Source organism: Danio rerio, chromosome 18 (genome assembly GCF_052040795.2).
Source record: "Danio rerio strain M-AB ecotype USA chromosome 18, GRCz13ab, whole genome shotgun sequence".
Taxonomy (NCBI): Eukaryota; Metazoa; Chordata; class Actinopteri; order Cypriniformes; family Danionidae; genus Danio; species Danio rerio.
In genome coordinates this window covers 26,755,657-26,767,656 of record NC_141038.1, presented here as the reverse complement: position 1 = coordinate 26,767,656, position 12,000 = coordinate 26,755,657, and the positions used below count along the sequence as shown (strand labels likewise).

Below are 12,000 nucleotides of genomic sequence, written 5' to 3'. Positions count from 1 at the left end.
ACTCTGCATAAAGACCTTACAAATATATGCTGCACAATATAAATAAAACAGATTTTAATACTAATTTCAGCAAATAAACACCCTTAATGTGTCAATTCCTTTATTAAGATTTTCATATTAATGTTTACTTACCGTTTCATTTAGGGAAACTCTTGAAGTAAATAAGTTATATCACCGAACTTTAATAATAAGTCTAGCTGAAGTCTGCATCAACGCATCCTCGATACCAAGAACACATTTGGGAAATTTCATGCGTCCTTTGTTCTCTTGAGTTTTGGAACTGAACTTTAGCAGTTGATGATGACATAACATAAGAACACGAGGACACAAGATCGCTGAAGAAGGCATATTGAAAAACAGCTAATTGATTTAACCTGTTCTGCATGGCTAGGTTAATATTGACAGCGTGATTATTTTTTTTTTCAAGTGAATTAAACTAGTGAGGACAAGCTAATATTTGGTGGGGACGCATCCTCTCTGTCCATGCTAAACCTACGCCTTTAGTTTTATATTTATAAACAGATTTAAATGTTTTGTAAAATTACTTTGAAATTTAGGCGAGGCAGTGGTGCAGTAGGTAGTGCTGTCGCCTCACAGCAAGAAGGTTGCTGGGTCGCTGGTTCGAACCTCGGCTCAGTTGGTGTTTCTGTGTGGAGTTTGCATGTTCTCCCTGCCTTCGTGTGGGTTTCCTCCGGGTGCTTCGGTCTCCCCCACAGTCCAAAGACATGTGGTACAGGTGAATTGGTATAGGCTAAATTGTCCGTAGTGTATGAGTGTGTGTGTGGATGTTTCCCAGAGATGGGTTGTGGCTGGAAGGGCATCAGCTGTGTAAAAACTTGCTGGATAAGTTGGCGGTTCATTCAGCTGTGGCGACCCCAGATTAATAAAGGGACTAAGCCAACAAGAAAATGAAATGAAATTAACTTTAAAAATTTAACTTTTAAATAGGATGCAGAATTAAATCACAAAAACTGCTATTACTTAATTCTAATTACTTGGTTGTGTAAAGTTTGGATTAAGTGGATGTTACAAATGTGCATTTATTGATTATTTATTCTCTAAAAAATGTGTGCATTTCTTTGTTCAGTCAGGTGAGAAATTACTAGTAAACTTCACAATTTATTCCAATTTAAATCCAGTTAAACTATACTTTTAAAAGGAGAAAAGGTAGAAAGTAGAAACAAATATATATTTTCCATATGTTCAACTTTTATCTAAATCATCTCTTTTAAACCGTTTACTTCAATCCTGTTAATTCTTGCAATTGTGATAATAATTGCATTTATTTTCATTTAAACGTGTGGTAAACCATTTATAGATATTACAACATACTGTTTGTACTGAACTGATTCACAGCCTTAATTGAAATATGTGTCAGTTGTTACTGCTGCTGGTTTGTTATGTTGTTTGTTTGCCTCCAGTGGGAATGTCTGCTAAAAATAATGCTTCTTTCTCTTGACTAGAGCAGTTGAATTAATAACTTGAACAGAGGGATTTGAAAATCAAAAACTAATACTACATACTGTATCTAATAACTTCAGATTTCATCAAAACAGAAGATTGTGAGGATTATATGTGGCACCATGACCTGTCCCTCCTTTGTCACACACACAAAAAAAAATGACTTACAAACATTTGTACTATTCACAGTGCTCTTTTCCCCTCTGTCACTTAAAGATGACTAAATGTTTTCATTACCACATATACAATGGCTAAACTTGTCTAGCTCGTCTTGTGGCATCAAACTGCACCTGCAGGAGATCACTTGTCACTCTACAGACACCTTTCAGTTTTGTTTTGTTTGACTCCAATAGGCAGAGGCCTTCCTGATGCAGTTGGCTTGCCTGCACCAAGTGTGTGGATTTATATTTTTTTTCCCAGAAATAAAGCTGAAGGTTTGGTTTTGAGTCAACAAGCATGGTGGGACCTTCCAGCGAAGCAGTTAGAGAGCAATTTGTTCTAGTTTACTGAACCACTGAACTCTTACCTCATAACACCTAGACCACTACTGAAGCCATTTGAGCATGTGAATGTTTAACGTCGTTCTTTCCTCTGAAGCTTAAACCCAGATGCCCTGTGTAATGACTGGACAGATGTACCACTAAACCACGGGGGCAAAACACTTATTGTGAGACATATATTTATTAATAAAATAATTCACACTTAGCAAAAACAGTAAACTTAGGTTATTGTCAGATTGTTAAAATAGGGAAATTAACATAAAAGAAAACAAAACAAGGCAGTAGACAACAGGAAAAACAAAAGTCTTACTAGGCACAGATCAGGTGGTCTAGGAAACGCAAGGCAAGCTTAATGTTCAGATTCAAAAAAGGAGTGAGAGACAGAGAAACATTAACAGGCTGAGTTAAGTATACCAGAACATGTGAGGGAGAACTAAGGCATAGAGGAACACATGGACCTCTAGGGGTATGTAGTCAAAGTATAGTACTGGATCAACATGTCCCCCTGTATACATTTCTGGAGATTGCGAATTATGTAGCCAGAAGTACTTATGGCTGCATTTCATCTTTAAAACGAATGTTACGGGGCGATATGACGTTGTTCCTTTTTGTGCTTTAAGCTTATTAGCTGACCCGATGTTACCACTTTATCCAGTGGCTTATTGCGTATGTCGACAAAATTGAGACGCAGAGCAGTGTTGCCTATGATGATAGGGTTTAAGTCCGGTAAAGAATGGTTCCGTAGAATGAGAATCAGATTTCAGTAGTGCCGGATTCAATGTGTTCCGGCACAAATTAAGCTCTGGGTTTAATTTGGTTTAGGGAAGGAGGAGGCTGGGCCAGTATATCAGTAAATAAGTCAGTCAACAGCGGCCTGAAAAAGTGTGCACAGCAGAGAAACTTTTCAAATCTGCAGAGGGTTGCATTGAGTAAATGCTATGACAAGCCTAATATTTTTCACTTAGATCACAACCCAGTCTCACATGAGAATGGTATTTATTTTTACATTTGTTAGTAAAGTGGCTGGGCAGTTCAGTGGTGCAGTGGTGCAGGTTAGCGCTGTCGCCTCACAGCAAGAAGGTCGAGCCTCTGCTGGGTCAGTTGGCATATCTGCGTGAAGTTTGCATGTTCTCCCAGTGTTCGTGTGGGCTTCCTCCGGGTGCTCCAGTTTCACCCACAAGTCCAAAGACATTTGCTATAGGTGAATCGGGTAAGCTAAATTGATCGTAGTGTATGTGTGTGAATGAGAGTGTATGGGTGTTTCCCAGTGATGGGTTCCAGCCGGAAGGGCATCCGCTGCGTAAAACATATGCTAAATAAGCTGGCGGTTCATTCCGCTGTGGCGACCCCAGATTAATAAAGGGACTAAGCCGAAATGAAAATGAATGAATGACAGAAAAGTGGCTAGTTTGCACCAATTCAAGCAAATTGTAGGAAAACTTTTTTTTTTTTTTTTTTTTTAAGTAGGCATGCCCCCAAACCCCACCACCAACCCTAATTAGGGGATGAGCAAATTGTACTAAATTGTGCAAATGAGATTCTTTCAATTAACACCAAATAGCCTTTGAATTAGGTTTATGCACATGGACTTTTAAGATCTGGACAGACAGACATGAATGAAGCAGATCTCATGTAACGTTTGTGCGAAATACCACAGTAAGAACTTTACCAAAGAGTACTTGATGCATTTGTTGTTGAGTTAATTCAAGCCCTTCCGCAATGGTGAGTCACACACAATGTCAAAATTTCAAGCACACACACACACACAGCAAACCCACATACATACAGCGTGGCCGTTGACTTTGCACTGTTTTTGCACACAGATGTGACAGGATACCATTAATATTCACTACTGTATGGATAACAGTTATGATACTGTACAAAATAAACCTGATTTAACATCCACAAACAGGGACTGAAGCTTTTCTTTTATAATTGTACTGACATGCAGCTGTGGTGATGAAGTATAAACAGTAAAATCGCTGTTATTCACTATAAACATGCTCTTTAAAAAAAAAAAGTATCAAACTTGCAAAACTCATTCTTGATCACATTTGATGATGAGTGATAATCCTAGCAAGCTGAACAAATTGTTTAATCCCGGTTGCTTTGCGGACGTTCTGTCTTGTTGTTATGATTGTACATTTTACTATGGAGACATGTTAATACGCGTCTGTCAATCAATTCGGTGGACGGGGAAATCGCACTCCCATGTTATGTTGTGATGGGCCTCAAAATGTGGCCTCATATTGATGTCAGAAAAAAAATAGACTTATTGTCTTTATATTACCCCAGTATGACTGTGGACACACTATACCTACACACAGTTCTGTCCAAACAACTTACAAAAGGTGGTTTCCATCACAGGTGCCATTTACAAATCAATTACCTTTACTGCCTAATTGATAGACATTATAAAATGGGTCTTAGACAATACATAAAGGACTGCATTAAATTCATCATAATTTCATTGCATTAGTTCAATTCAATACATTAATTCACTGCATCATGCCTTATAATATGGAAATTAATTCTACAACAGTATCTTCAATAGAGTTTCTGTGCTTGCCTGCTGCTCCTGGTGGCGCTTGCATTTAAACAGTCTTTCATCTTGTTTAACACCTGAACATCTAAATGAAGGCTTAAATCTATTTAACGGATTATATTTTAATTATATAACACGCTCATTGCTTTAAAAGGAACCTTTTGAAATTTAAAACAGTGACTTTACCATTTCACCAGACATTTATTAGTGGCTGAAAAACACTAGTTGTCCATATAGCCAATTAAAAAAAATAAAAAATTAATTGCCATGGGATTGCATTAGAAGGTGGGGGATAGTGTGTCCTATATAGGAATTGTCCAGCCCACACACCTGTTTGGAACACACTCAGATTTACACAATGTTTAACAAGAACTATGAGGTGCTTATAAGAAAGAATCTGGTGCATATGGAAAGGAAAATAGTTTGTCAACTACAGATAAAACATGAGACTGCATAATTTGTATTGTGTTTAATCCAAGTAGGGTATCACTGTATGTTTTGAAGGCTCTATTTTTGAAACCCTCTTGCTGCAGTGCCACTGAAGTTTAAAAGCACATGCTGGCCTCTCTATTGATACCGAAGTAAAAATAGATAGTAGAGGTCTTGCTGTGCGTGTGTTTGCAAGTGTGTATGGTTTGAACACAGAATAGATACTGATTTTCTATTAATAGCCAGAACCACCAAACCGGAAAAAAAGAACATCGGCTGACATTTTCTCAGTCAACATCTGCTAAGCCTTCAAATGCCACTGTGGTATCTTTATAATCAAGATGTTTCCCAAGGGTGCTGTTGCTTTTTGGCAGAGGTATTATCATGAGGTTTAAGAGTACAAAGCTGTACCCTGAGGTATTAGCCATAGTCGCGTGTGTTTTCTTTGTGTGCTATGTGTGAAATTTTGCTGAAAAGCAGCACTAGGTGTGTGTACTTGTAGTAGCTAAATCATTTTGTCATTTAAACTTTTACACCTTGTTATGTACACACAAAGTTCAGTATACACAGGAGTGAAAACTAGATTTAGCAATAATTAATTTAGCTTAATTAACTTTTAAAAATTTAGGTACTGGCAACCAAATATGCTAAAGGTTTAAGCTGTATCAAAAATCACCCACTAAACCCTCATATTCACTATTAGTGCACTAACATAGTCCACTTAAAGTAAATGAGTGAGTAAATTTGAGTAATAATAAAATATAATATAAACATTAACAGTGTTTGAGATTACTTTGCATCATGTTGTGGATGCAATCTTGTGGTCAGATGCAGAATTCATTAGGTGCATGGGGTCAGACAGTGCATTAAGACTATTCTGTAGTCTTTGAGTGTACATTGGGTGTACAATCACTATTGAAATGCATTGTGGGATTTATTGAGTGCACTTAAGAATGTCCACTTTGGTTTCGGACGTAAAATAATGCAACCTGCATTTGTCTTCTTATTAAAGTCATTAAATTTGATTGCTTGAGTCAGAGATGACCCAGCCTTGCTGCTAGACCCAGCCTAGCCAGAACTTGGCTACTCTGATGTCAGGTATCGCAACTAAGTAACATTCATGAAACCAAGATTTAGAGAATTTAGTTTAGTTTAGTGAATCTTTACATTTTTGTTTGGCTTATGTTTGTGAAGTTGTGCCTGTTGGTTTCTCTTCCCAACTGAAACATTTGATGGATTTCTAGAATGGTCCAATATATATATATATCAAAAGCAGAAGTGTAACATAATCGTAGGGCTGGGTGATTTAGCCTAAAATCAAAATTTTGATTAATTAAACATTATAACTCGATTACAATTATGATGTTTTATTTATTTATTTTATTTTTAGCCCTTATAGTTCACTGATAAGTTTTGTACACATATTACAAGTTGTTACTGAATGAAGGGTACATTCCTTGATTTTAAAAGAATTAATGTAAACACACACTATTTAATATCTATGATTATTTATTGAACATCAACGTTGACTGAAACTGAAATAAAAGCACATTTTGCCTTAATAACTTTCACTTTTGAACAAAATAAATGTTTTTCTGTGTTTTTCATATTAAAAGTAGAAAATAATAAGCAGTATCCCTTCTAAAGAATATAATATTCTCTTGGATATCCTGTAAATAATATTTAAGCATTCCGCGTATCTTCTGTGAACAAATATTTTAATGTAAATAATAATAATTATATTGTAATGCAAAATATGCTGTCTCAAGGCATCCCTGATGCATCTTAAAACCATCATCACTGTAGTGCAAAGTAAGTCTCAAGAATTTGTCCTTCGTCCTACTTGAACAGAGACCAATAGGGGCAGCAAAGCGGCCACAAAAGAAGAAATCAATCTCACTCTTTCACGCGCTTTGTCCTAAGATGACTACTGTATGCTTAGTGGTTGGTCAGCGGCATGCAGGAATTACACTTATTACTAAGCCATACTTGCATGCTATTTCAGACTGAATATTGAGAGTACCAGACACTACAGGGAGCGCACCACAGGTTGCCATTGTTAAAAAATAAACCAATGTGAATATAAAACCAACTTGACCTCATAAAGCAGGCAAGGTGGAATAGTGCTGTTTACTGATGTTTTGTTGTTAAAGTAAATAAAAAATTCTACATTATCGATGTTGTAAAAGGTCCCTTATGAAATTTAAAATAGTCACATCAATCTTTCACCGGAAGATTTCAGGGGCTGAACAACACTTCTATATTTATATATAGCCCATTCTTAACAACAAAATCGACATCAGCTTTGCGTGACTAAAATACTTTTAAAACATAATATTACCTGTCTAATGAAATACTACAGCCATGGTGTTATCCTTCCTCCAGCGTAACTCCAATATTCAAGATTTTAAAAAGTTTCAGCATTTGTTAAAACCGTGGCACGTAACTGTGGCATATGTGCATGCATAAATGATGAATCTGTGTCAATAGAAGTGTGCAGTTGTACAAATCTACATTTGCGGACAGAAAGTTTGGGCTAGTTATCAGAATTGTAGGAATTATCGGCCAGACAATTTTTGATTGGATGAACATATTTTTTAATCTTATGCCTTACCCAGAATATAAAAATACATATAAATACATTTTGATCATTTACTTTATAGATTAATACTGGAATGTGAAGAGACTTTTAACCAGCACAACAAGAATGTTTCTGAGGACAATCACCTACTGCACCTTTAATCTGTTCGGTTATTTCCTTTATGCTCTCAATTTGGTTCAGCTCTTGTTGTGGTGTAAACACTTTTGACATTTCCGGTTTTCTCAGCAACAGAAGTCAACATAGTTGTGTAAACCAATAGATCAGTGAATGTAAGAGTACCACAAATATTTTTTTTGCATTCAAATTCTCTTAAATTACAAAAGAAAGACTTTATGATAGTGTTATCACCACTTTTAGAAAACGGAAACAAAATGTGTGAAACTATTAAGGGTAGCCAGAAAAGAGAACAATGTTTAATGTACTGTCCTGTCCATAGACACTTCATTAAAAACATCTTGCTTTTTACTTATTTGATGCAAAGATTAAACACTACCAGTCAAAAGTTTGGGGTAATTTTTTTTACTATTATTTTAAGAAAATAATTCTGTTTATCAAGGTGGCATTTATAAAATGTAAAAAAAAAATAATAATTGTTCAATACGTATTTATTAAATATTTATTTATTATTGATTGTATGCATTTTCAAATGAAAGTATTACTCCTGTCATTATTTCTTTTATTACTATCACCATTAATAATGATAAAATTAATAATAATAATAATCATGATAATAAGAGTGATTTCTGAAGGATTATGTGACTAGTAATGAAGCTGAAAATTAATCATAAAAATTACTCAAATAAATTATTAAATTAAATTATAAACTAATTTTGAACAGTTATTTTATAATGCAATAACATTTCACAATTTTGCAATTTATACTGTATTTTTGGTTAAATAAATGCAGCATTGGTGATGTAATGTGAATGGGACACTGGACAAGGGAGTGCCGATCCAAACACATGTTTATGAGAAATAGTCAGACGAGCAACAGTCAATACAGGGTTTAACAGATGTATGAAGGCAATCTAGAGTTGGGGTCAGTAAATGATAGTCAAAAGGCAGGCAGCAGAACAATGTAAATAAACAAACAAACAAGGTGAGGGTCAAAACTCGGCAAAGCAAGGCAAAGGCAAATGTTCACAATTTAGTTTAACAAGACTCACCCGTGAAAGTATCAATGTGAGCTGAATATGTGTGTGTGTGTAATCAGTCCATGAACAGTATCAGCTGTGGGAGTGTAATCAATGGAGACTTGGAGCAGGTGTGTGTGTTGCATGACAAGACTTGTAGTTCATATTGAGGTAGGATTGTAGTTTGTGTGGATTTGATGTTCTCCAGCAATCTATGATGATTAGAGGTTGTAAGAGGTGAGCAGGATAAGCCTATTTTAAAACATTTAAAAATCATACTGACCCCAAACATTTGACCATGCAGTAGTGTATAACACAAGGTATAGCTTTAAATGTACATATGTTTTGAAAAAAAAAGTCAAAATATTAAAAACTTTCATTGATTTAAGAAGATGACCATTAAACACATCATCCTCGACTTGTGAAAAGGGTCTATTGACTTGTGCTTGTAATTGTTCTCCTGCATGTTCGATGGTGTGTTAAATAAAAGTAAACGTGTTGCATTTAGATCCATTATTAGCTGCAACACCATTTGTGACAGCTAAAAGCATGTGGTTTCAGATCTAAATGTTAGCCCAAACTACATTTCACAATGAAACATGATGTTTGCTTCCATTTATAGTCTGCAGAATATATAGTTTTGAGTCTTGCAGCAAGTTATTTGCTAAATGATGGCATCTGGAGACATCACATATGTTCTGTCTCCAGGTGGAATTCCAGCCTGCTTGTGTGAGTAATTATATTGCACCCCAGGACAGATTTCCTCTGCACCTGAATGATGGCTTTTAGTACGGCATAGAAATAATGCCTGTAGGAGACCAAATTAAGTCCAGTGTCTGACAAAATGTTCAAAATGTAATTTCCCCCCAACCCCCGACCCCCAAACCTATCAGTAAGGCTCGAACGAGACACAATTGACAGCAAATCATTAGTTTGTTCCTTTATTAATTTCCTATCAGAACAATGTTATTGTTGCATCCATCTAAAATCTACAGTGCCACTTTCATTTCGAAGCAAAAGACAGGCCATTTAATTAAACGTAAATTGATTTTAGCAGTGGGAGCTTGTGTTTCATTTGTGCTTACAAGTAGAAATAGGGCCACTAGTCTTGTCATAATATCATGCAGTTTGTGCACCATAAAGCACATTAGTGTAATGAGCAAGCTTTTGTTGTGCATGGAGAAGTCATTAGAGGTGATAGAGCCTGCTGACTGCCTTCCCTGTAATGTGTGCTGTCATTGGAGTGCCAAGACATATTCCATACACTAATGCATCTGAGGAATGATAATGCATCTAGAAACACATTGCACTTCTTAGAAATATGTTTATATGACATCTCACAACTGTTTTGGTGTAGTCAAGTAAGATATGTTGAAAATCCAAAATATGTCAGTGCTGAGTTTTTATAAATATAAGAAAAACATTTAATATTTTAAAGAATATTGAATTTTGCTGGCAAATCTTCAGTTGAAGGGGGCAGGGTTCAAAGCTAAAGATTTGTTCTACTGGCCAGATTGGATCAGTGGTTCATATTTTTACTTGCCCTGCCAAAATTTTAACAAAAAAAAAGAGAAAATACAAAAGAAAGAAAAAGTTAATAGCTATTTTTAGCCACATATTTTACCAACTCAGGCTCATTCTGAAAACTTACCTCTATATAAAGTTCTGGAGACTGCGAAATATGTCCTAGGAGGTATGTTTTTTGGCAGCTTTTGTTTTCACGAATCCACGAGAGGCCGCTATGTATGCTTTTATTAAATCTCAAATTTCTCTTGCGAGTGCCATTCGTGGCTGCTGTTCTAGCATAAACCCACCAGAGGCCGCTGTCAACTGACTGTTTGACTGACTGACTGACTGACTGACTGACTGACTGACCGACCAATTGACTGACCCACCCTTCTCTAGGGATGGGTATCGAAACTCTGTACTTTAGCGGTATCAGTACTAAATTATATAAGGCCAAAATATCAATAAGCTCTGACGTTGACAGTTCTGCTATCAGTACTAGAGAATTATTGCTGAATTAACATTACATACAGTTGCATATTTAACTGGCCAACTTTTCTAATTTGCGATATTTCTCACATGAGAAATGCTTGTCTTTCCAGGGAGCGCATCAAGTGTAAAAGCCTTCACAGTTCTTGGCTGTGTGCGCGCACTCAGCGGAGGCTCACGCTAAGTAACACGCTCACAACACAGACTCGCACACAAACACAGCTCGTAAGCTTGCGGAGTGGCGGAGAGAACCAAACAGGTTGCATTTCCCGAGTGGGCACCGGCAATGCCTGTTGCAACAAACGCAACAAGTTTGGTTAAGCATTTTTCAAAAGTACATTAACTGCAGAAAGACAAATGAAAAGCTTTCGACTGTATAGCTAAAGGTCAGGGGCGTAGCAGACATTTTAAAAGTGGGGGGACAGCTGTGTGACATCCAAAAGTTTATATTAACATAATTATTAATGACCTCTTTCTAAATTGTCTGTTTCTAAATGTGAGGAGGACATATAAACCTAACCAATTATATCGATTGACCCGCCCCCACTTCCCTAATCCCAAACAACAACTTTCAAAAGTAATACAGAAAAAGAAAAGCCCTCGTCTGATTTTTGCCACATTTTCAGATTTTACCACATTCTCACGCTGTTATTTACTTCTTTATTTTATTTTTTGGATTCTGTTTTTGTCTTATCTGCTTTTTCACCGAACTCAAACCCGTCATCGTGGTCAACTCCTCTCTGCGTCTCAAGTCCACCGACGTACATGGTGAGCTAACGGACAAACTGGCTACAGCAGGACAGCTGTTCATATTAAGGTAAGAGGTAAGCGCAAAAAGGAATGGCGTCATACCGCCCGGTCTCGTTCATTTGAAAAATGAAATGCAGCCATACGTACCTCTGGCTGCAAAATTTGCTGTCTCCAGAAACGTGTAGGACTACATTTTCAGAATGAGCCTTTGTTGCATTTGAAACAAGTGTCAAAAATAACATCTGTGAATCTAGAATTTAAATGTTTAATATATATATATATATATATATATATATATATATATATATATATATATATATATATATATATATATATTTATTTATTTTTTTTTTAATTTATTTATTTTTTTTTTGTAGTAAAATATAGCAGTATAGAAAATGTGCAGGTATTTTTTTGCAAAAAAAAAAAAAAAAGAAGACTGACTTGCCAAGCTGACGGCAAACTGTGCAGAACATTGCTTCAGAAGGGTTAAAAAAGCTACAAAGTCTGCAAAATGAGAAGCTAAAGTGTGGCCAGGCGGGAGAACCCCAAATAAACTAATAATTGAACAAGGTGGACTATCAA

General features: G+C 36.1%; 1 long non-coding RNA gene across 3 annotated transcripts in view; it reads left to right on the top strand.

Annotated features, from left to right (window-relative positions):
* LOC141378836 (uncharacterized) overlaps window positions 1-12,000 on the top strand; it is a 45,789-nt gene that overhangs the window by 25,296 nt on the left and 8,493 nt on the right. Inside the window, exon 3 of one of the 3 annotated variants that reach the window (XR_015515002.1) lies at window positions 11,418-11,482. The exons of the other annotated variants lie outside the window; for them this stretch is intronic. This is a non-coding gene — a long non-coding RNA (uncharacterized LOC141378836). The remainder of the gene's footprint in view (window positions 1-11,417; window positions 11,483-12,000) is intronic. 3 annotated transcript variants of the gene reach the window in all.